Raw genomic sequence first — 22888 nt, forward strand, 5'->3', positions numbered from 1 at the left:
AGATGGAATTCTATTTGAAAGGTCATGTGCACATTTGAGCAACATGATACCAAGTGATCTTATTAGGGAGATTACATCGTAGACCTTGTGATATTAAAAGCATTTTTTAAAAGTCATGAGCTGCTTAAAGGTAAAAACTGATTGTCTATGCGGTATATTTGTCTTAACAAATTTAATACCATGGAAAACTAAGTTTAAAAATGGATTCACTGTTTCATCACTCTTTGTGACTTAAAAATCTCTCTAAAAATACTTGGGTAGAAAAGTCATACCTCCTAAGGAACAGAGGGTATTCTCAATTAAAGTGTAATAGGCCACTTGACAGCAGGGACAACTTCTAATGTTGTCCTTCAGAACTTTAGAACTTCATAATGTTCTAAAGAAAAAAAAAAAAATCAGTGATTTCTCTAACCTAAAGTCATATGTTCCACATGTATGAATGGTATGGGTATGGAGGAAAGAGGGTGTTAATTCTCATTTTATTTTAATAACTGGAGAAACTGAGAGAAGTGTTGGAAGTTATCATAGTGTTCATGGATTCATACACTTTTATCTGTATTCACATTCTTTCTAAGCAGAACACCTATACTTTGGTTCAGATCAAGGAGACCATTCCTTCCTCCTTGTTTCTAATCTGCTCTAATTTGAAAGCTGCAGTAGCCATGCAACTCTCTCCTCTGGCTCCCTCGTCTTGTTTTATGCCTGTGGTTGGGAATGGCATTTCACTTGTTTTTTGGTTTTAATTTACTAAAATTACTTATTGAGATAAGACTTATAACACCTTTATATCAAAACTTTTATATGTAAATTTTTGATATAAAACAACACTTTTATATATAAAAGAATTACCTTTATATCAAAGTAACTGAGTACCAGTCTATGAATGATTGATTATGTTCTTCCACTGATAACACTTTTCAGACATCTCTGATGTTGAAATGAAACAAATGATCCAGACTAAGGCACACAGGATTCAGATTCACTTCGGAAATTTGTTTCTCATACAGTGAAGAAAATTATTAAGCTGCAATTGCTTTAAAAAAAAAGAGTAAAAGAGCCAAAGGAAAAGAAAACAGTTAATACCCTAAAGAGAAATGAACTCACCATCACATTTTTCTAAGTATAGTTCTTCCAGTTTTTTCCCTTTGAGAACTCTTCTGTATGATTCTCCCCTTTTGGCTTCACAGCCTGCACAACCCAGAGAAAAACCTCTGATTATAGAAACTTTCCATGTGGTGAAATTTTAGGTTCCCCTTTCCCCTACCCACCCCACCTTCTGCACAAACAGTTTCACCATCTGTCTATAACACAGCCCGAAATTCCACCCAGTAAATATATTCCTTCAGATTACATATGTACCCATTTATTTTAAAAATCATAATCACTTCAACATTCCCATCAACCAAATACAGCTATTTATATTGTTTTAACTATCTCTGATATTTCCAGTGCTTCTGCAGATATTTTTAATCATACAGACAGTGGGTGAATGCATGTTTAGTTCTGCTTGCTCATTTGATGTTGTTTAGAATATCCATATGCCAATACCAGGCATATATTTATCACATTAATCTTAACTGTCAGTGCATTCTTCTTTGACAATTTACAATGTATAAGGAATTTGAATTGTTTTAAGTTTTGTTTTCATAAACATTTCTGCCTTAAATGTTATTGTACACATTGGCTTGATTCTGACTTTTTGAGATTATTTTCTTAAATAATCTTAAATTTTTGGAAGTAGAAATTCTGGGTCAAAGAATGGCAATATTTTAGTATCTCATTTCATTTTTCTAACATGGTTAAACCTACTCCACTGAAAGATTGTATTGATTTGTAATGCTATCAGCAACATTTGAGTACCAGTCTCTGTATACTGTTCAGTTCAGTCTTTCAGTGGTGTCCAACTCTTTACGACCCCATGACCCACAGCACACCAGACGTCCCTGTCCAACACCAACTCCCGGAGCCTACCCAAACTCATATCCATTGAGTCGGCAATGCCATCCAACCATCTCATCCTCTGTCGTCCCCTTCTCCTCCTGCCCTCAATCTTTCCCAGCATCAGGGTCTTTTTCAGTTAAAAAATATATACATAGTATTTATATGTGCATAGCTAGAACTCATAATTGTTAATTTTATTTTTTTATTAAACAAGGTCATGATTTTTCAGTTATTGTTTCAGTATAGTTCTTTCATCTGGAAAGTCTAGAGTCTGGATGTTGATCTCACAGTTCTGCATTAAGATCATACAGCAAGAAAGTGACTGAATTAAGATTTGAATTTAGATTTGTCTGACCTCAAATCACTCCTCCATAAGGAGAGGGGACTGGACTGGAAGGTTGTGGGGGAGCTGGCCACAAATACAGGAATGTTCTTTGTATATTTTATAAATCAAAAAATTTTAATACTATATTAGTTTCATTGCTAAACATAGTATTCATACTGAATAGTATATATGTAATTATAAACTGAACTCTTGCTAGGAAATAGAACATTGTTAATATTTTAGAAGCTCTGTATGGGTTCTGTACTCTCTTCTAGAAGTAACCTACATAACCTACTCTCCCACTTCTGTGATTTTTTTTTCCTTTGCTTTTCTTTATAATTTTACCCTTTATGTATGCCTCCCTAAATTATACATTGGTTGGGTTTTATCTGTTTCCAGACATCATGTAAATGAAATTATACTGTCTGTATTCTTCCTGACTCAATATCATGTTTATAAGATTAATTTATATTGATACATATAGCTATAATTTATTGAGTTTTATTTCTGTATAGTTGCAATAGTTTTATATGCTGTATAACAAACTGCCACAAATTTAATGACTTAAGACATCATTTATTATCTCAGTTTCCACAGGGTCAAGAGTCCAGGTGTGACTTAACTTGGTCCTTTCCTTGGAGTCTTACAGGTAGTAATCAAAGTGTCAGCCAGGCTATATTTTCATCTGAATGCTTAACTGGGGAAGGATCAACTTTCAATCTCATTCATATTGTTGACAGAAAGCATTTTCTTGCACCAATCATGGAGTGATATTCCCTCACCTTGCCATACAGCATAATCTAGTCAAGAGAGGAACATCCCATGATCTTTGTCATGTTTTCTCAGAAGCAAGTCATATATTCTGCCTGCATTCAAGTAGAGATTATGTACAGTATAATAGCAGGGGTAGAGATTATGGGGGCCAACTTAGAATTCTGCTAACCACAACAGTAATGTAGTATTTATTGTATGTGTAAACCATAATTTATTCATCTAATCTACCACTGATGGACATTTAGATTGTTTCTAGTTTGGGGGCTGTGATGGTTAATTTTTTGTGTTAACTTGTCTGGGTCACTGTGCCCAGATTTTTAGATGTTTTTGTGTGGGTGTTTTTGGATGATATTTAAATTCAAATTGTTGAACTTTGAGCAATGCAGATTGCCCTCCATAATGTGAGTAGATCTCATTCAATCAGCTGAAAGCCTGAATGGAAGAAAAGACTAAGCTTCCTTGAGCAAGAGGGAAACCTGCCAGCAGACTGCACTTTATCTGCAACATTGACTCTTTCTGGTTCACCAGCAGACTCAAACTGTAGCTATTTCCTGAGTTTTCAGTATGCTGGCTCCCCCATCAAATTTTGGACTTGCCAAACCTCCCGAATGGCATGAGCCAATTCCTTAAAATACCTGTGTGTGTGTGTGTGTGTGTGTGTGTGTGTGCATACACAGATATACACACATACAGATCTTATTAGTTCTGTTGCTCTGAAGGACCTTGACTAATACAAGGGCTATAATTAACAATTATTCCATGCATGTTCTCTGTATATCTCCTGATGAACATGAGGAAGAGTTACTGGGTATATACTAGGAGTGGAATTCTTAGGCTGTAATGTGTGCTTCTATTCACCTTTATAAGGTAATGTCAAGCTATTTTTCAAAGTTTTATGCTCATTTATACTCTTAACAGCACAGCTGAGTTCCTAGTAATGCAATTGCTCAAATTTTTGTCAATATGATTGTGTGTGTGTGTGTTAGTTGTTCAGCCAGCCCGACTCTTTGCAACCCCGTGAACGTCAGCCCACCATGCTCCTCTATCCATGGGATTTTCCAGGCAAGAGTACTGGAGTGGGTAGCCATTTCCTTCTCCAGGAGATCTTCTGGATCCAGGGATTGAACCCAGGTCTCCTGCACTGCAGGCAGATTCTTTACCCACTGAGCTACCAGGGAAGCCCTTATGGTTCAGCTGATAAATAATCTGCCTGCAATGCGGGAGACCTAGGTTTGATCCCTGGGTTGGTATGAAATGCTATCTAATTACAGTTGCATTTTCTTCATAAGTGATTAGGTTGAACATGTTTTCATGTGTTTATGGGCCATTTAAGTTTCTTATTTTGTAAAATATTTGGTCAAGTCTCTTGCTTTTTATCCACTAAGTATTTTGCCACTTTCTTATTGATCTGTAGCAGCTCTTATATATTTTAGGTATTAGATCTCAGCAATATGCTATAAATATCTTATAGTTCTTTCCTTGTCTATGATGTCTTTTGATGATCAGAAATCCTTAATTTTAATGTAGTTTACATATCACCTTTTTTCTCTGTGTTTAGCATTTTATGCTTTAAGAAATCCTTCTATACTCTGCTGTCTTGAAAATGTTTTCCTATATTATCTTTCAAAGGATTTAATTTTGCCTCTGACTCATTGTTCTTTATTTCTCTCAGGAATTTATTTTGAAGAGATAGATATTATTAAAGGGACACTGGAAGGATGTACTGCCTCAGGACACTACGTGGTTAAGACACACAAAGAGGTATCAGAATGGATGAAAGATATGCTTAAAGCTCCAAAAGATAGAAAGGCACTAAAATAAATGTCTATTATCTCACAATTTTGCCTAGGTTTAGTTATACAACTGTAATTAGAATAATCTATGACATAATTGAGTAGTGAAGGTGTTAGTTCTTCAGTCGTGTCTGATTCTTTGCAACCCCATGGACTGTAGCCCACCAGGTTCCTCTGTCCGTGGAATTCTCCAGGCAAGAATACTGGAGTGGGTAGCCACTCCCTTCTCCAGGGACTCTTCCTGACCCAGGGATCAAACCTGGGTCTCCCTATTGCAGGCAGATTCTCTACCATCTTAGCTACCAGGGAAGACTGTAATTAGAATAACCTATGACATAATCCCTAAGAAACAAAAAACTCTAACTCAAAAGGAAAGTTCATTTGAACTCAAAAACATTTAAACAATTCCATTTATTTTACTCACAACCTTGGCAAAATAAATTGAAAAGCATAATTTAAAAAAATATGCAGAGAGTTTTACTTCTTTTACTTCTTTTTTCCCTTTGCTTTGCTACCTAGATAGGACCTCCACTACAATTTGAATAGAAGTTGGGAAGGTGGGAACTTCTTGTTCCCAATTTTAGGAGGAAAGCATTCAACGTGTGACTAACAGAAGAACAAACCTGACTAACCTTTGTGCTCTGTTGCCTGGGCTTAGTCATACTGGCTCTGCACCTTTGTGTTACCTTTAGACTGAAACATACATGATAGTCCATTCTTTAGGTCATTCATATACAGACTAAAATGTTGCGTAACAGAGAATAACATGTCTTCTTGGAGGTTGAGAGGAATACTGTGCCCAGATTTACAATGACAGCTGCAAGAAAAAAGGTTTATCACATCTTCTCTAGGGTCTGACCAGCACCAAGAAGTTCTAAACAGCCAGGCATTCCTCTTCCCCTTTTCGTATGAAAAACAGCCTTAATTCTAACTTGGATAAGATGATTCTCTATAACATTAGTCTATCATCTTCTCAGTCTGCTGGCTTTCCAAATAAAGTTAATGTTTCTTGCTGTAATACTTCATCTGTCAATGTACTGGCCTGTCATGCAGAGAGCAGTACGAGCTTGGACTTGGTTAGCATGATCATTAAGTGTGGTATCAGCTTAGGTTTTTATGAGCTTGAGAAAGCTCCTTCTTATTCCTGGTTTGCTAAGGGATAAGTGTGTAATGCATTTTGACAAATACTTTTTATTCATGTATGGAAATGATCTCTTTTTTTGCCTTCTTTATTCTGTTACTGTGGTTATAATGATTGACTTTTGAGTCTTAAACCAACCTTGCATTCTTGGGGTAGATCCTTCTCGAATTGTCATGGTATATTATTCCTGTTACATACTGTTAGAATCAATTAACCATTTTTTCAAGGATTTTGACTCTGTGTTCATGAAAGTATTGGTAGATAAATTTATTTTCTTGTCTTGTCAGGTTTTAAAATCAGGTATGGTGACAAGCAGGCAGGAAGATACTCCTCCCTTCTCTATTTTACATAAGAACTTTTCTAACATGAATGTTATTTCTTCAGTGACTACTTGATATTATAATAGAATTCACCAGTGAACCATCTGAATTTAGAGTTCTCTGTTATGGCAAGTTTTTGACAATATATTTAAGTTATTTAATAGATAAAGGACTATTAGTATTTTCTGCTTAATCTGTCTTGACTTCAGTAAATTGCATTTTTCAAGAACCTTACCCACTTTAAGTCATCAGATTTTTTGGTACAGAGTTTTATAATATTATCTTATTATCTTTTAATGTCTGTAGCATTTACAGTGATAACTTCTCTTTTATTTCTGATATTAGTCATTTATGTTGCATCTTTTTCTTGATCAGTTTTAGAATTTATGAATTTTGCTGATATCTGAAGATTATCAGCTTTTGGCTTTCTTAGTTTTTCTCTCTCATTTTTATGTTTTTAAGTCTTTTCCAAGGTTTTGAACTTGTCTTGTGACCTAAGACAAACAGAATGCCAAGATTATTTCTCCAGCGAATATCTAGTTCAGGGTCTGCAACAATAGTAAGCTATGTGCAAGTTCTGCATGACAAGAGGAGAACTCCTTTATAGCGGGGAAAAGAAGCTGGGAGGGTTATAGTAAACAAAGGGCTTTCATTGGCTGAGTCTTTGCCAGGAAATAAGAAGAGTCCTTCTTCTTCATGTTGGACTCTACTATTATCCTAGGGCATGAGAACTCACCATTCTGATTTGCTGACTCTGTTTAAGGTTTCCATATACTAACTTTTTAACAGATTGAGAATACATTTTCTTCATTTATAAAGGCAATATATCAGTAATGTAAATAACTGAGATCTCACCTCTCCTGTTCAGTTTCATGTAAATAGGTAGTCTTAGATCAAATTCCCCAGAAGTAGAATCTAAGATAGGGATTTGGGTGCATGCGGATTATTGAGGGAACATTCTTTGGAAAAAATTGGAAAGGAGGGAAAGGAGTATAACAGGGAAGCAAAAGAACTCCCAAGCAAGAATCTGGTATTATATAAGGTATCAGATGAGATCAGCCACTCAGTCGTGTCCGACTCTTTGCAACCCCATGAATCGCAGCATGCCAGGCCTCCCTGTCCATCACCAACTCCCGGAGTTCACTCAGACTCATGTCCATCGAGTCGGTGATGCCATCCAGCCACCTCATCCTCTGTCATCCCCTTCACCTCTTGCCCCCAATCCCTTCCAGCATCAGAGTCTTTTCCAATGACTCAACCCTTCGCATGAGGTGGCCAAAGTACTGGAGTTTAAGCTTTAGCATCATTCCTTCCAAAGAAATCCCAGGGCTGATCTCCTTCAAAATGGACTGGTTGGATCTCCTTGCAGTCCAAGGGACTCTCAACAGTCTTCTCCAACACCACAGTTCAAAAGCATCAATTCATTGGAGCTCAGCCTTCTTCACAGTCCAACTCTCACATCCATGCATGACCACAGGAAAAACCATAGCCTTGACTAGACGAACCTTTGTTGGCAAAGTAATGTCTCTGCTTTTGAATATGCTATCTAGGTTGGTCATAACTTTCCTTCCAAGGAGTAAGTGTCTTTTAATTTCATGGCTGCAGTCATCATCTGCAGTGATTTTGGAGCCCAGAAAAATAAAGTCTGACACTGTTTCCACTGTTTCCCCATCTATTTCCCATGAAGTGATGGGGCTGGATGCCATGATCTTTGTTTTCTGAATGTTGAGCTTTAAGCCAACTTTTTCACTCTCCACTTTCATCAAGAGGCTTTTGAGTTCCTCTTCACTTTCTGCCATAAGGGTGGTGTTATCTACATATCTGAGGTTATTGATATTTCTCCTGGCAATCTTGATTCCAGCTTGTGCTTCCTCCAGCCCAGTGTTTCTCATGATGTACTCTGCATAGAAGTTAAATAAACAGGGTGACAATATACAGCCTTGATGTACTCCTTTTCCTATTTGGAACCAGTCTGTTGTTCCATGTCCAGTTCTAACTGTTGCTTCCTGACCTGCATACACATTTCTCAAGAGGCAGATAAGGTGGTCTGGTATTCCCATCTCTTTCAGAATTTTCCACAGTTTATTGTGATCCACACAGTAAAAGGCTTTGGCATAGTCAATAAAGCAGAAATAGATGCTTTTCTGTAACTCTCTTGCTTTTTCCATGATCCAGCAGATGTTGGCAATTTGATCTCTGGTTCCTCTGCCTTTTCTAAAACCAGCTTGAACATCAGGAAGTTCACGGTTCACATATTGCTGAAGCCTGGCCTGGAGAATTTTTAGCATTACTTTACTAGCGTGTGAGATGAGTGCAATTGTGCAGTAGTTTGAGCATTCTTTGGCATTGCCTTTCTTTGGGATTGGAATGAAAACTGACCTTTTCCAGTCCTGTGGCCACTGTTGAGTTTTCCAAATTTGCTGGCATATTGAGTGCAGCACTTTCACAGCATCATCTTTCAGGATTTAGAATAGCTCAACTGGAATTCTATCACCTCCACTAGCTTTGTTCGTAGTGATGCTTTCTAAGGCCCACTTGACTTCATATTCCAGGATGTCTGGCTCTAGGTCAGTGATCACACCATCGTGATTATCTGGGTCGTGAAGATCTTTTTTGTACAGTTCTTCTGTGTATTTTTGCCACCTCTTCTTAATATCTTCTGCTTCTGTTAGGTCCATACCATTTCTGTCTTTTATCGAGCCCATCTTTGCATGAAATGTTCCTTTGGTATCTCTGATTTTCTTGAAGAGACCTCTAGTCTTTCCCATTCTGTTGTTCCCCTCTATTTCTTTGCACTGATCACTGAAGAAGGCTTTCTTATCTCTTCTTGTTATTCTTTGGAACTCTGCATTCAGATATTCACATCTTTCCTTTTCTCTTTTGCTTTTTGCTTCTCTTTTCAGAGCTATTGTAAGGCCTCCCCAGACAGCCATTTTGCTTTTTTGCATTTCTTTTCCATGGGGATGGTCTTGATCCCTGTCTCCTGTACAGTGTCACGAACCTCATTCCATAGTTCATCAGGCACTCTATCTATCAGATCCAGGCCCTTAAATCTATCTCTCACTTCCACTGTATAATCATAAGGGATTTGATTTAGGTCATACCTGAATGGTCTAGTGGTTTTCCCTACTTTCTTCAATTTCAGTCTGAATTTGGCAATAAGGAGTTCATGGTCTGAGCCACAGTCAGCTCCTGGTCTTGTTTTTGCTGACTGTATAGAGCTTCTCCATCTTTGGCTGCAAAGAATATAATCAATCTGATTTCGGTGTTGACCATCTGGTGATGTCCATGTGTAGAGTCTTCTCTTGTGTTGTTGGAAGAGGGTGTTTGTTATGACCAGTGCATTTTCTTGGCAAAACTCTATTAGTCTTTGCCCTGCTTCATTGCATATTCCAAGGCCAAATTTGCCTGTTACACCACGTGTTTCTTGACTTCCTACTTTTGCATTCCAGTCCCCTATAATGAAAAGGACATCTTTTTTGGGTGTTAGTTCTAAAAGGTCTTGTAGGTCTTCATAGAACCATTCAACTTCAGCTTCTTCAGCGTTCCCTCGTCCAAGGTAAGGAGCAATGGCTGCGCTTTGCTGGAGCAGCCGTGAAGAGATACCCCAAACCCAAGGTAAGAGAAACCCAAGTAAGATGGTAGGTGTTGCACGAGGGCATCAGAGGGCAAACACACTGAAACCATACTCACAGAAAACTGGTCAGTCTAATCACTGTAGGACCACAGCCTTGTCTAATTCAATGAAACTAAGCCATGCCCGTGGGGCAACCCAAGATGGGCGGGTCATGGTGGAGAGATTTGACAGAATGTGGTCCACTGGAGAAGGGAATGGCAAACCACTTCAGTATTCTTGCCTTGAGAACCCCATGAACAGAATGAAAAAGCAAAATGATAGGATACTGAAAGAGAAACTCCCCAGGTCAGTAGGTGCCCAATATGCTACTGGAGATCAGTGGAGAAATAACTCCAGAAAGAATGAAGGGATGCAGCCAAAGCAAAAAGAATACCCAGCTGTGGATGTGACTGGTGATAGAAGCAAGGTCCGATGCTGTAAAAAGCAATATTGCATAGGAACCTGGAATGTCAGGTCCATGAATCAAGGCAAATTGGAAGTGGTCAAACAAGAGATGGCAAGAGTGAACGTCAACATTCTAGGAATCAGCAAACTGAAATTGACTGGAATAGGTGAATTTAACTCAGATAACCTTGATATCTACTATTGCAGGCAGGAATCCCTCAGAAGAAATGGAGTAGCCATCATGGTCAACAAGAGTCCGAAATGCAGTACTTAGATGCAATCTCAAAAACGACAGAATGATCTCTGTTCGTTTCCAAGGCAAACCATTCAATATCACAGTAATCCAAGTCTATGCCCCAACCAGTAATGTTGAAGATAAGGTATAGCCTTGACCAAATTTACATAGGGGAGAGCTCTGGATATGAACAGCACCACAGACCTGTCATCCTTTTTGGCAATAGGATTTTGACACATCTTATTTGACCACTGGTTGTGGGTCATATATGGAAAGGCCATAATTTCCTGAGTGAGTTGGTTCCCATTGGTTGATGGAAATTTTCTGGAGAAGAAGGCTAGCTGTAATCTCCTAACAGCCACCTCCCAAAGGAGCTGGGGTTAGGTGCTTCTAGCAAGTAAAGGAGATCTGCAACTGTGCTAGTCAACATACAGTACTAGTCAAATAAAATAGAATTTTCAGGTGGAGAATATGCATTGAATATTTAATCACATACCTTTTAAACAATAAAATGTTTTTGATAGTGTTTAAAGAACTACTTGAAGAATTACTATTATTCCAATAGCAATCCTTACTCAGAGGAATAATATCCTCATATATACATAAGGCTTAAAGTAAGAAAGAATAGAATACAAAGTTGATATATTAGTTAGGAAAGACTGAACCATTATAAAATTTAGATCACAAAATGTAATGTCTCTAAAGAAGTTTCTTTCTCTCTCAATAATCCAGGTTGAGGTAGGAAGCTGAGAAACTAGCAGAGAAGGCTCTTCCCTACAAGGGCACCCCAGAACTTGAGCTGATTACCACTCTAAACCCTTCAACATGTGGCTTCTAAGATTGTCGTGGGCATTGCCATCCAGTGGATTTGCTGTATCAGTTATAGACTGCTGCATAACAAACTCAGAAGCTTAAATCAAAACTGTAAGATTGACTATTGCATAGTTTTTGCAGGTCAGAAATTTGGGAGTGGCTTAGGTGAATGGTTCTGTCTCAAGATCTTTCATGATTTAACAGTCAGATATCTGTTGTAACTACAGTCAACTAGGGCTTTCATTGTGGCTGGGTTAATGCTGGTTGTGGGCAGGTGGCCTCAACTTCTTGCCACACAGGCCTCTCTCTAGGACTGTTTAAATATCCTCATGGTGTGGCAGCTGGCTTCCCTCAGAGAAAGTGATTGAAAAGGGCAAGAAGAAAATCACAACATCTTTTATGACCTAGACTTGGAAATCATATTCTATCTTTTTTGCAATACACAGGTCAGCTATGTTCAGCAGTGGGATTCCCTGGTAGCTCAGCTGGTAAAGAATCTGCCTGCAATGCAGGAGATCCCGGTTCAATTCCTGGTCAGGAAGATCTGCTGGAGAAGGGATAGGCTACCCACTCCAGTATCCTGGGACTTCCCTTGTGGCTCAGGTGGTAAAGAATCCACCTGCAATGCGGATACCTGGGTTCAATCCCTGGGTTGGAAAGATCCCCTGGAGAATGGAAAAGCTACCCACTCCAGTATTCTGGCATGGAGAATTTCATGGACCATAAAGTCCAAGGGGTCACAAAGAGTTAGACAAGACTGAGCAACTTTCACTTATATTCAGTGGAGGAAAGGATTATACAGGAACATAAATACCAGGAATCAAGAATCGTTGAGAGCTATATTGGAGATGGGCTACCATCTTGGAGAAGCATTATGGAAGGTATTCACAGGTCAAGACTACTTATATTCTATTTGAGTAAATGTATCACACATCGAAAAGCAAGGACATGCAAAACAGCTGACCAGCCATGTGTCTTTTGTTATAGTGGGAGAAGGGGGAAGGGCAGTATTTAGATGCACATCTGGCAGACTCTACTACAATTTGGAAAATGAATCAGGAAGAGAAAATATTCAAGAGATGAGTAACTAAAATAAAAACAACAACAGTTGATCTTAGTGAGCAAATTTCCAACTATGTGTATCCTTGCCAACATAATGTTTAAAAATTTCCTTCTGATTTCATGAAATTGTTCTTGCCAACAGCATCTCAGAGGCAAAAGCTTTGAAATTCCAATAGGTTATCTGAAAAGCCAACATCCTAGTCTTAGCTTTAACAAATGTTTTCAATTTTTTAAAGTAACTGACATTAAAAAAAAGTGCAAAAAAGTACTAATGTCTATTAGTGAAACCCAAGACATAAACACAACAGAGAAAATGTAATTTGTTTGCATACTCACTATCTAGAAAACTAGAAACTTAAGAACAAAATAGCCCACCACTTCTTTGAGAATCTCCCTTGAGAAAAATGTTTCCTATGCACTGTTTTAGGTCACAGACCAAATAATTCTCATTGCATTTCCTCTGAGAACAGTAAAACTTCAGATAGAAGACATAAGCATTCAATTAAAAGATATTTTCACTTACTGAGGAAGAGACAACATCAGTTGTAACGTGAACCTCAAGTGTGGGAAATTTTTCTTCCTAATTTGGCTGTCATATTCTGCATCAAGGAATTCTAATTCAAACATTATTGATTTGTCCTAAACATTTAACAGCTCAAAACTAGTTTTTGCTCATATTTCTCTTGAGGATAGGAGAAATTCTTTTTAAAGTAAGTTTATTTGACTATACTTGGTTGGAACGACAGAAATTGCACTTGTAAAAATTCTATACTCTCTGAATTGTTTCATGCTGCCTTGTTACTGCAATAATTTAAGGAGAATATAGCCTTATTTCAAGGTCTGTTAGTCCTTTAAATGTGAAGAATTATGTAAATCAGATGGCAAAATTCTGGTCATGGATTATCATCACTCTGTGACAATTTGGTTTATGATAAAAAATGATGCAAATACAGTAATACATTATATGTGTTCAATGGAACTTAAAAGTTCTAACTTTGAGACTAGGAGCAGTCATGGTGGGAGCAGAATACATACAGGAAAATAAAACTGAGAACCTTGACTCACTCAGTCATTTGCTAGGAAATGTTAGGCAAGTCATTTAGTCTCTTTGAGCTCTGGTTTCCTCATTTAAAACAGGAATACTAACAATGTCCTCACTAAGGTATCTGTGGATTAAAGGAAGGAAAACAATGTGAAGGCACTTAGCAAACATTTACACAGTACATAAAGGTTTTGTCTGCAATAAAATTTCAGGAAAGAAAACTCAAGAGATGCCAAGTGACAAGCCTAAGACCATATATTCAAGGACATTTTCTAGTATAATTACCACTACATTATGTTTACCCCAAAGCCTCTTGTAAGGGGTCTATATACCAGTTAGTTGCAACATGATGGGTATAGGACATAACTGGTTTTATATATAAAACCAGAGTTTCTGTTTTTTGTCAGCAGGTCAAGGGTGGGGCCTGATCATTTGCATTTCAAACAGTTTCTAGGGTATTGATTTTGCTGGTTGATTTGCTGAGAGGCACCCAGAAAATCTTTTCAAGTGGTCAAAATGGCTCAGGGAAAAGAGATGAAGTGTGATTCTCTCAACAAAGTCTAGTAAGCTCAAAGTACACATGTTTACAATTGAGAGAGAGAGAGAGATGGCAATAAGGAAGCATAGAAAGCATGGTAGAGCCATGTCTCAAAAAGAATTATACCATGGTCATCGGCAAGTAGAGCAGACAAGAGTCAAACAAGTTAAACACTCTACTAAATTTTTAGGAGAGCTGTGTTTGAGCCACCTACCTAGACCAAAAGAGACTGTAATTTTTTTGAGATTTAAAACAACCCTTGGGCTTCTCATTGTCCACCATCAGAAACTGGGGTGAGAAAATTGCTTAGTCCTGAAAGAGGCATATTCCTCAACGTCTGTTTCAAATTCAGCCAAAGAGGAAAATGAAAAAGAAAGACTCTTCCAAAAGGCATAGCCAGGGGCCACAAAGAACAGTGAGCAAAAGAAGTGTCTCAAAATCAAGGTGTAATGAGATAATATTCGTTAAGGAAGGTGGCCCTCAAAAATTCTCCCCAGCAGCATTTCAGAATTCCTGCAGAACCCTATTTGCTGTGTATTTGCCATTTTTACCAAGGAGAGTATTTATTATAATTATCTTGTTTTCCTATGCTACCATTATAAATATATACATTACATTTCACAGGTACAGGTAGAAGTAGCATCATGATTTGAAACTACCACAGCTTACTCAAAGGTCTCAGATTATGTACTTCATGCCATAATTGTAGGGGATTTTGAAGTTTTCTTCCTTAGGGAGTGGGTGAGTATATTTTGCATGTCATAAATAGAGTAAATATTTGGTGACCAAAAGGAGATTAGCCATTAGGGTTGTTCTAAACATTCTGGTTCGTCTTCCAGAGATAGGATAGGATTGTACTTCCGTGTCCTTTGGCATTAGATACAGATAGGTAATTTACATTGGCCAATGAATTGTGGGTAAAAATGATATTTCTCACTTCCAGGCAAGTCCTTTGAGAGCCAGTGCATTATTCATGTTTCTCTTCTCTCCTATTGTAGTGATCACAGAAACACATGTTGAGATTTGGTCCCTGAGTCACCATGATGCACAGACCCTCTTGCTGACGGGATTCTGCAGGTAGAGTGAGGAAGATATAAATACTTGTTGTGATCAAGCTTCAGAGATAAGGGGTTGCTGGTTACTATAACAAAAGGCAGCACAAAACTCTTTAACTCATTGAGACCACTTCCTGCACAAAGGAACTTCACAGGTAAGATCAATTTCAACCAACCTGAGATTAAGGTTTTTTCCCCTTAACTAACCTAATAAATTGTTATTTCCAAATAGCAGGTGAAATTGTTTGCCAAAAAATCCTGTCATTGATAGAACCAACAAACTAATCTCCAACATCTATGTTCAACCATTTCATTATAGACTTTGGCTACAGCCTGTGCCATATAGCATGAAATGAAAGGCAATTATCTGGTGAATTTTGTCAGGTTAGATGACAAATATGGATAATCAGACTTTAAACAACATTTTCCCACAATGCAGCAAAATTTTGTTCTCCCTTGAGTTACCCCAAGACAGAAACTGCAATTTTTACTATATTTTACCTTTCTAGGAAAAGTAGATAGGAACAAACAACTGGTGTTGAGGAGGGAATGAATCTCCAACAGAATTTTATAAAGATAAAGGATGTTCTCATTTCAGTAATTTTATATATATGGGTATATATATTGTTACATTTCCATATAATTTTTAATATTATTATTTTTAAAGTGATTATTACATTTATTTGTATTTTCAATTTGTGTACAACCATGTAGCTTCTCAGATAGGGATTAAACTAATTAAGGAGAGACTGCAACAATTAAAGGAAGAGTTTTTTTTTCTTTGTAGAATGAAATCATAAACAGAACTCATCAGCCCAGCATCATTTAATTGACAAGAGTTTTCATAAAGAAAAGAGTCTAGGAATAGTAGTTCAGCACAAGAGGCCACAAATGACCCCTGTGTTTCAGAAAAGCAGAGTGGAAGAAAAATACTGCAGTCATGAGGGCCTTAACAAAAGTTTACTCTTTGCCCTGTCAAAAACATATGACTACTTAGCTTGTGATTTGTGGGTTTCAGGGTAAGCAAAAGAGTTTTGTAACTCTGAAGAAACTTTTAGATTCTTAAAGCGAACCCATGAGTAGGCAGAGGGTATGCTGGAGAAGGAAATGGCAACCCACTCCTGTATTGTTGCCTGGAGAAACGCATGGACAGAGGCTCCTGGTGGATTACAGCCCATGGGGTTGCAAAGAGTCGGATACGACTGAGCTACTAACACAACAACAACAACAACAATAATGCTATGCATACAGGGTGGAGTGACCATAAAGCTAATGAAGCATCCATTTCAGGACTCCTCCCTTGCACAGGCCTCCTCCAAGGTCCTAGGAAAGGATGCAGCAATTTTGTATTCATAATTTTTTAAAGCAGTGCCCCCTATATCACATAAGCTTCAGCCCCTGAACTTACATCCGTTTCTATACGGAAGTAGCAAGCTGACTGGAAAGCACTGTCACATCTTCAGGTGTTGTGGGTCAGGTGCAGGACACTCACAAATTAATCCTTCCCCGAGGAAAGGAGGTGTGAGAGTGGTACCAGCTACAAAACAGCAGGGCCTGGGACAAAATGAAAATGTAGGGCCAGGAAAAATATTTTGTTAGAGGGACTAAAATATACATCTTTCTCCTTTCTTCCACTTTCTCTCTCTCAACATGTCACAGAGTTTTAAAGTTGGTATTTAATGTAGTACTGTCTCAGGCATGGGGATCCTTGTGCAGTGAATGTAGAATCTTTCACACAGTGGAGAGGTGACCCCTGTTACCCACTAACTGCTGCCATCAGCCACCACACCAATGCACTGCTTCCCAGTCAGGGGTGAGGAAGTCTCCTCTTCCCACCAGCCTACTGCCCCAACCCACAATGGACAAGAGACCCCTGGATACAGTACATTCCTGCACCAGGGGTGGGCTAGAGACTCATTCTGCCAAGTCCCTGAACAACATTCTGTAATGACATTTCCCCAGGATGGGACTGTCACTTCCATGTCCACCTGACCCCAACCTCTCTATGTCTACACCCAGGTCCCCACAGGGGTCAAGGGAAGCAGCCACTACTGGGAGGAGGCGGTGAGGGGGGAGGCTGGATATGTCTCTGGGAATCAGAGAACAGGGCGGTGGGCAATGGAAAATCCATCCAGGGAAGTGGTGGGAGGTGGGGCTGTGCATAGGCTATGGGATACATGTTTCACAGCCCTATTAGAGACTGCATTTACAAAACACAAATCTGAAGGTGAAAGTACTAAAGAACTTCAAGACAATGAGCACAGACCATTTAAACTCTGAGCACAGAGTCCCTAGGAGGCTGCACCAAGCAGGTGGTCCTGCTTGAGGGCTTCGTGTGCCAGCCAGATTTTCACTCACTCACCCATTTTGATCATTGTGTGTGTGTTAGTTGCTCAGTTATGTCTGACTCTTTGAGACTCCATGGACTGTAGGCCACCAGGCTTCTCTGTCCATGGAATTCTCCAGGCAAGAATACTGGAGTGGAGAAGTATTCCCTTCTCCAGAGAATCTTTCCAACCCAGGGATCAAACCCTGGTCTCCTGCATCTCAGGCAAATTCTTTACTGTTTGAGCTACAGGGAAGTCCTATTTTGATCATTAAATTCTACTATTTAAAGACTTTAATCTCACTGTCAATTGAAATCTCATTTCCCTGTCTCCCAAGGCAGAACTGAGCTGGGACCCTGATTATTAGGGGGCCTGGTTCTGAGACGTCTCTTCCTTCGCTCTTCCAAAGTTGAACTTTGCAGTGTTGGGCAGGATAGGCAAGCGACTGGGATAAAGATATCTTCCTCTTTTGACAGGTTGTTGCTTCTCTCTGGTTAACCTTGTTGTTCTGAAGATGCCTTCTGTGTGACAGTCCAATTCTGCCCTCCTTGTAGGGTGCGTGTGTGAATTCTTCCAAGGTAAGGCCTGTCCACTGCAGGAATCTCTTAAGTAGGAGGTGTCACCCCAACTTTATGGTTCCATAGCTTTCTACCTGGCCCCTCAATGCTTTATCTCACAGCCTCTTAATACTATGCTTGTTACTGGCCTTTCCTGCTCCTCCTCTGCCCGCTTGGTTTGGGGTGGGAGGGGAAGACTCCCTCTCCTCCCCCAAGGGAGGATGACTCACGAGCCTGAAATTCTCCCTCCTTCTAGTCTTCCTAATACATAGTCCAAGTATGGGATGAGTGGGTGAGGTAATGATCCAGGAGAAATCAGTTGGTTTGGTCTGCTTTAGGAATCTTGGAAAAGGCATGTTGTTGCCATTGTTGATCATTGTCTTACAATGTATGGTATAAACTCATTTTGTTTTGGGCTAGGTCCTAGCTGCTAATTCCTGGACAGTAATAATCTTTTCAAAAACACACACATTGGTTCTAGAAGTCAAATGTAATATGTCAAAACTTACCCAATTATTCATGTTAAATATGCTCAATGTTTGTATGTCAATTATACCTCAATAAAGCTGTTATAAAAAACAAAAAAAGACACACATCAAATAAATAAAAGTGAAAGTCTTAGCCTGGTTCTTCAGGACCATCACAAGATCACCACCACTTTCTGGCCAAGGTTCAGGGCAGGCTTGAGGTTAAAGTTGCTTTGTTTTGCTGTTGTTGTTTAGCTGCTAAGTCACGTCTGATTCTTTTGCCACCCCATGCCTGTGAGTGGGAGCGTTATGAATTAGGGCAATCAGCCCAGAGCTAAACCACCAAGTCCAAGTGCCTTGGCAGAGAAGACAGGCTGGTACGGACGTCAGAATCTTCAGAGAACAGAGAAGATTTCGTGACTGAAGCGGGTAAGGGGGATGGGGAGGAAGATGGATGCTTTTTTTCTGTAGGGAATTTTGCATGGTCCTCAGCCCACTTATGTGAACAGGATAAATGAATTAAAAGTAGATAGTCTGAATATTTAACATGAAAATGATACCTGCACATTGAGAATGGTGAGAAAGAAAGCATTAATTACCCTTTACAAATTATAGCAAATAAATTAGTCATTTCTGGTTTGAGTCATGCTGTACTATAGAAGAACCACATAAAACAGTGAAAATAGTGTATAATTGTGTGAAGCCTCATTCATTTATCAAAAAACATTTGATGAGTTTCTTTGATGTGCTAGACCTATTATATATTCTGAGGATAAGGCAGTGACCATGACAGTGACTCTTGATGCCCTGAAGTTCACCTTTGTCTTCTGACATAGCTTTCCATATTTGAAACATGATAATCTACATAATTAATGTGATTACTTGACCATAAATTTTGGGTAGGTGTATATTTTATTCATGTCTATATTCCTAGCACCTAATACCTTGACTGACACATAGAAAGTTCTCCAAAATTATTTATTGACTAAGCAAATTCATTCACAGTGAGAACAGTATAGCTGTTGAAATTCATCAAAAACACACATATTGTTAATTTGGTGTGACTAAAACTTCATGGAACCAAAATCTATCTCATATATTCTTAAATGTGACACCAAAAAAGTATTTTGATTAATGAAATTATGTAGAAAAACATTCTTATAAAGGATATATTCAGAGATCAGTCAGGAGTTACTTTTGTTTGCTTCCATTAAGGCTATTCCTCTATGCCAACAATTTGCTGCTATAAGTTGTTTTTTAAAATGAAATATTTTTAGTAGATTGAATCCAGCTGGCTTCAAATGCTATAGGGGACAATGTGATGGTGGTGAACAAAGGGGCATAGATGGCCACATCTACAGGGAATTCTATGACCTCTGTGATGACTGACCGAAATTCTTTCCTTGTGTGAGAAAATCTATGTTCCTGAGAATTATTGTTATTTTTTATAGAGGTAAAAAAATTATTTTTATTTATATAAAATTCATGTAACATAAACCTCTACCAAGTTCCAAAACATTTTCATCATGCCAAAAGGAAACCCCATACATATTAAGCAATCACTCTGAGAATTTTTTAATTTTTGGCTCCAATTTAATTTTTGGCTCCTATCATCTCCATAATAGAGGAATAACATGAAAATTATTTTCCTCCCAAAAGTATAAAAATAGTTATAAATAATAGAGTTTTCAGGGCTAGCCAGGGGCCAATGTGTGATTCCAAGAGTGATGACTTCCTGACCTCTGGGTGATCCTAGAATACCAAATGTCAACTGGGTTTTGAAGAATATTTAAGATTTTCAGACTTAAGTAATTTTGAATTATCAGTAACCAGGCAATCAGCAGATTTGGCAAGTAGTTAAAAAGAAAGTGTGGATTCAAAGATTATAAATGGGTTGGGAGGTGAAGAAAGCTGCAAACACTACCCTAACAGCCTCCAGAAATGGCCTCTTTACAACGCTGACTGTACTGATGGAGAATAGTACTAGTGAAGGGACGCAGGTGTTTGGGGGAAGGACCAAGAGGCCTCTTGGAGAGAAAATTTGACCTAATAGAAGAGCCTGGAGGAAAAGTCTGGGCCAGAAACAAAGGCTGAGTCACCACAAGGGCATGGTTTCTCTGATTCCAGGACTATATTTGTCATTCAGATTCCTCTTCTAACCCAGATTTCTCTTGGGGCTTATGTTTGGGTGGGGTAGGGTGAGGGACATGATGAGTAAAAAAATGGAAAATTAAAAGAGCTGCTTAGCTAAAAAGGAGGAGTCTTGAACTAGACTAAGGTTTCAAGCAAATATGCACGGGAAGAGCTAAATGCTGGGCATTTATTAGACAAAGAGGATACAATGATATTACAAAGAAGACAGGCAAATCCCTGTCCAAAAGAAGTTTATAGTCTGGAGGTAGATATTTAAAATAGGACTACATAAATCCCAATTATTGAACAGGAAAGACAGTGCGGTTGGAAAGGAAATGGAAGGCTTTCCTGAGGAAACAACGTTTCAGCTGAAGCCTGAAGATCAAGGAGTTGGGAAGGGTGTGTAAGCGTTTTCTGAGGTGGGAGGAGAGTGAGTTTGAGGCCAGTGGGGCCAGCTACAGGAGCTGGAGGGAAAAGCAGCAGGATACAGTTTATGAAGAATTCTGCTAGCAATCACACTGGGCCCCAGACAGAGCAGAGAATCCTTCCCTATTGTAAGACTGTGGGGTGTGACCTGAACTAGGCCCTTAAAGGGTTTGGTAAAAGGATTTGTCAGGTGTCCTGTATCTCCTCCAAAAATGCACTAGGTCATTAATTTGGCCATATCACATATCTCAGGCTTCTATGTATTAATAACATTATTCCAAAGAGGGGGATTCAGTCTCTCCAAGAAAGTCCAAGATTATTCCAGAATCTGGATCAAGTCTCATACAAGGAGTCAAAACTAAGGCATATGGTTCTGGCAGGGCCAGTGTCCTTCCAGGTTAACACTTCTGGCTCAAATTGGGGGCACATGTGTTCATATATCTGCCTGAGAAACCCCCCACAATATTAACTCCTCTCTGGCAGGAAGGGTGTGGCCACGTTTGTGCTTTTTCAACCATCACTCCTTCAGCAGTAATGAGCAGCCTGATACAGTAATTTCGAGATGTAGACACACCACCATCATTATCATGATCACTAGTGGAGAGTGTGTGTACTTGGTCATGTCCAACTCTTTGCAACCCAATGGACTGTAGTCTGCCAGTCTCTTCTGTCCACAGGATTTTCCAGGCAAGAATATTGGAGTGGGTTGTCATTTCCTTCTCCAGGGGATCTTCCCAACCCAGGGATCAAACCTGTGTCTCCTGCATTAACAAGTGGATTCTTTACCACTGTGCCACCTTGGAATCATAATGAGCAGCCTGGAGAGTCATAAATCTCTCAGTTACATCAGGGCCATTATGAGTGGGAATGAAACCCTCACCCATCCTTTGCTCTAGAGAGAGAGTCAGGAGAGTTGTCCTTCTGGTGCAGTATCCAGGCACCTGGCACAGTGCATACTGCATGGCAGGGAGTCAGTCAATACCTATATACTGAATGAGTGGAGGCTCCCCCATAGAAGTTCTGCCAAAGCAGTTCCTGGCTAGCCCAGAAGATTAGTATTCTCTGCTCTTGGAGACGTGAGAAACCAGTAGTTACTGCAGTGGTTCTCATCCTTGCCTGCATATCATGGAAATAATTTAAATTCCATAGACAATTTTATTTTGGACATTTTTTAAAAGAATATTTATAAAGATATTAGGCTGGGGACTTCCCTGGAGGTCTAGCATTTAAAACTCTGCATTCTCAATGCAGTGGGCTTGGGTTTGAACCCTGGTCAGGTAACTAGATCCCACATGCTCCAACTAAGAGTTCCTGCATGCTGCAACCAAGACCTGGTGTAGCCAAATACATAAATAAATAATAAACAAACAAAATTTTTTAAAAAAGAAATTAGGGTGGAAGTAAATATGCCCAACTATTAACTTTCTGATAGTGAGACTATATACACAGTCCTTTCTTACTATGCTGCACTTCTGTATACCATCGTAGGAATGTTAAAGAAAAACAAGAGCTTTAGTGAAGTACCATTGGGATACAAGAAACTGCATATGTTTAAAGTGTCAACATTAGATTTTAAAATATGAAGACACCTGTGAAACCATCACCATAGTCAAGATAATGAGGATATGAATTACCTCTTGAGAAATCTGTATGTAGGTCAGGAAGCAATAGTTAGAACTGGACATGGAAAAACAGACTGGTTCCAAATAGAGAAAGGAGTATGCCAAGTCTGTATATTGTCACCCTGCTTATTTAACTTGTATGCAGAGTACATCATGAAATGCTGGACTGGATGAAGCACAAGCTGGAATCAAGATTGCTGGGAGATAACCTCAATAACCTCAGATATGCAGATGACATCACACAGAAAGTGAAGAACTAAAGAGCCTCTTGATGAAAGTGAAAGAGGAGAGTGAAA

At 38.9% G+C, this 22888-nt stretch overlaps 1 pseudogene; it reads right to left on the reverse strand.

The window, feature by feature from the left end:
- The window catches only part of LOC139185793 (craniofacial development protein 2 pseudogene), a 181320-nt pseudogene that overhangs the window by 48562 nt on the left and 109870 nt on the right, over positions 1–22888 (reverse strand).

The sequence above is a fragment of the Bos indicus genome, chromosome 11, assembly GCF_029378745.1.
Source record: "Bos indicus isolate NIAB-ARS_2022 breed Sahiwal x Tharparkar chromosome 11, NIAB-ARS_B.indTharparkar_mat_pri_1.0, whole genome shotgun sequence".
Lineage (NCBI taxonomy): Eukaryota > Metazoa > Chordata > Mammalia > Artiodactyla > Bovidae > Bos > Bos indicus.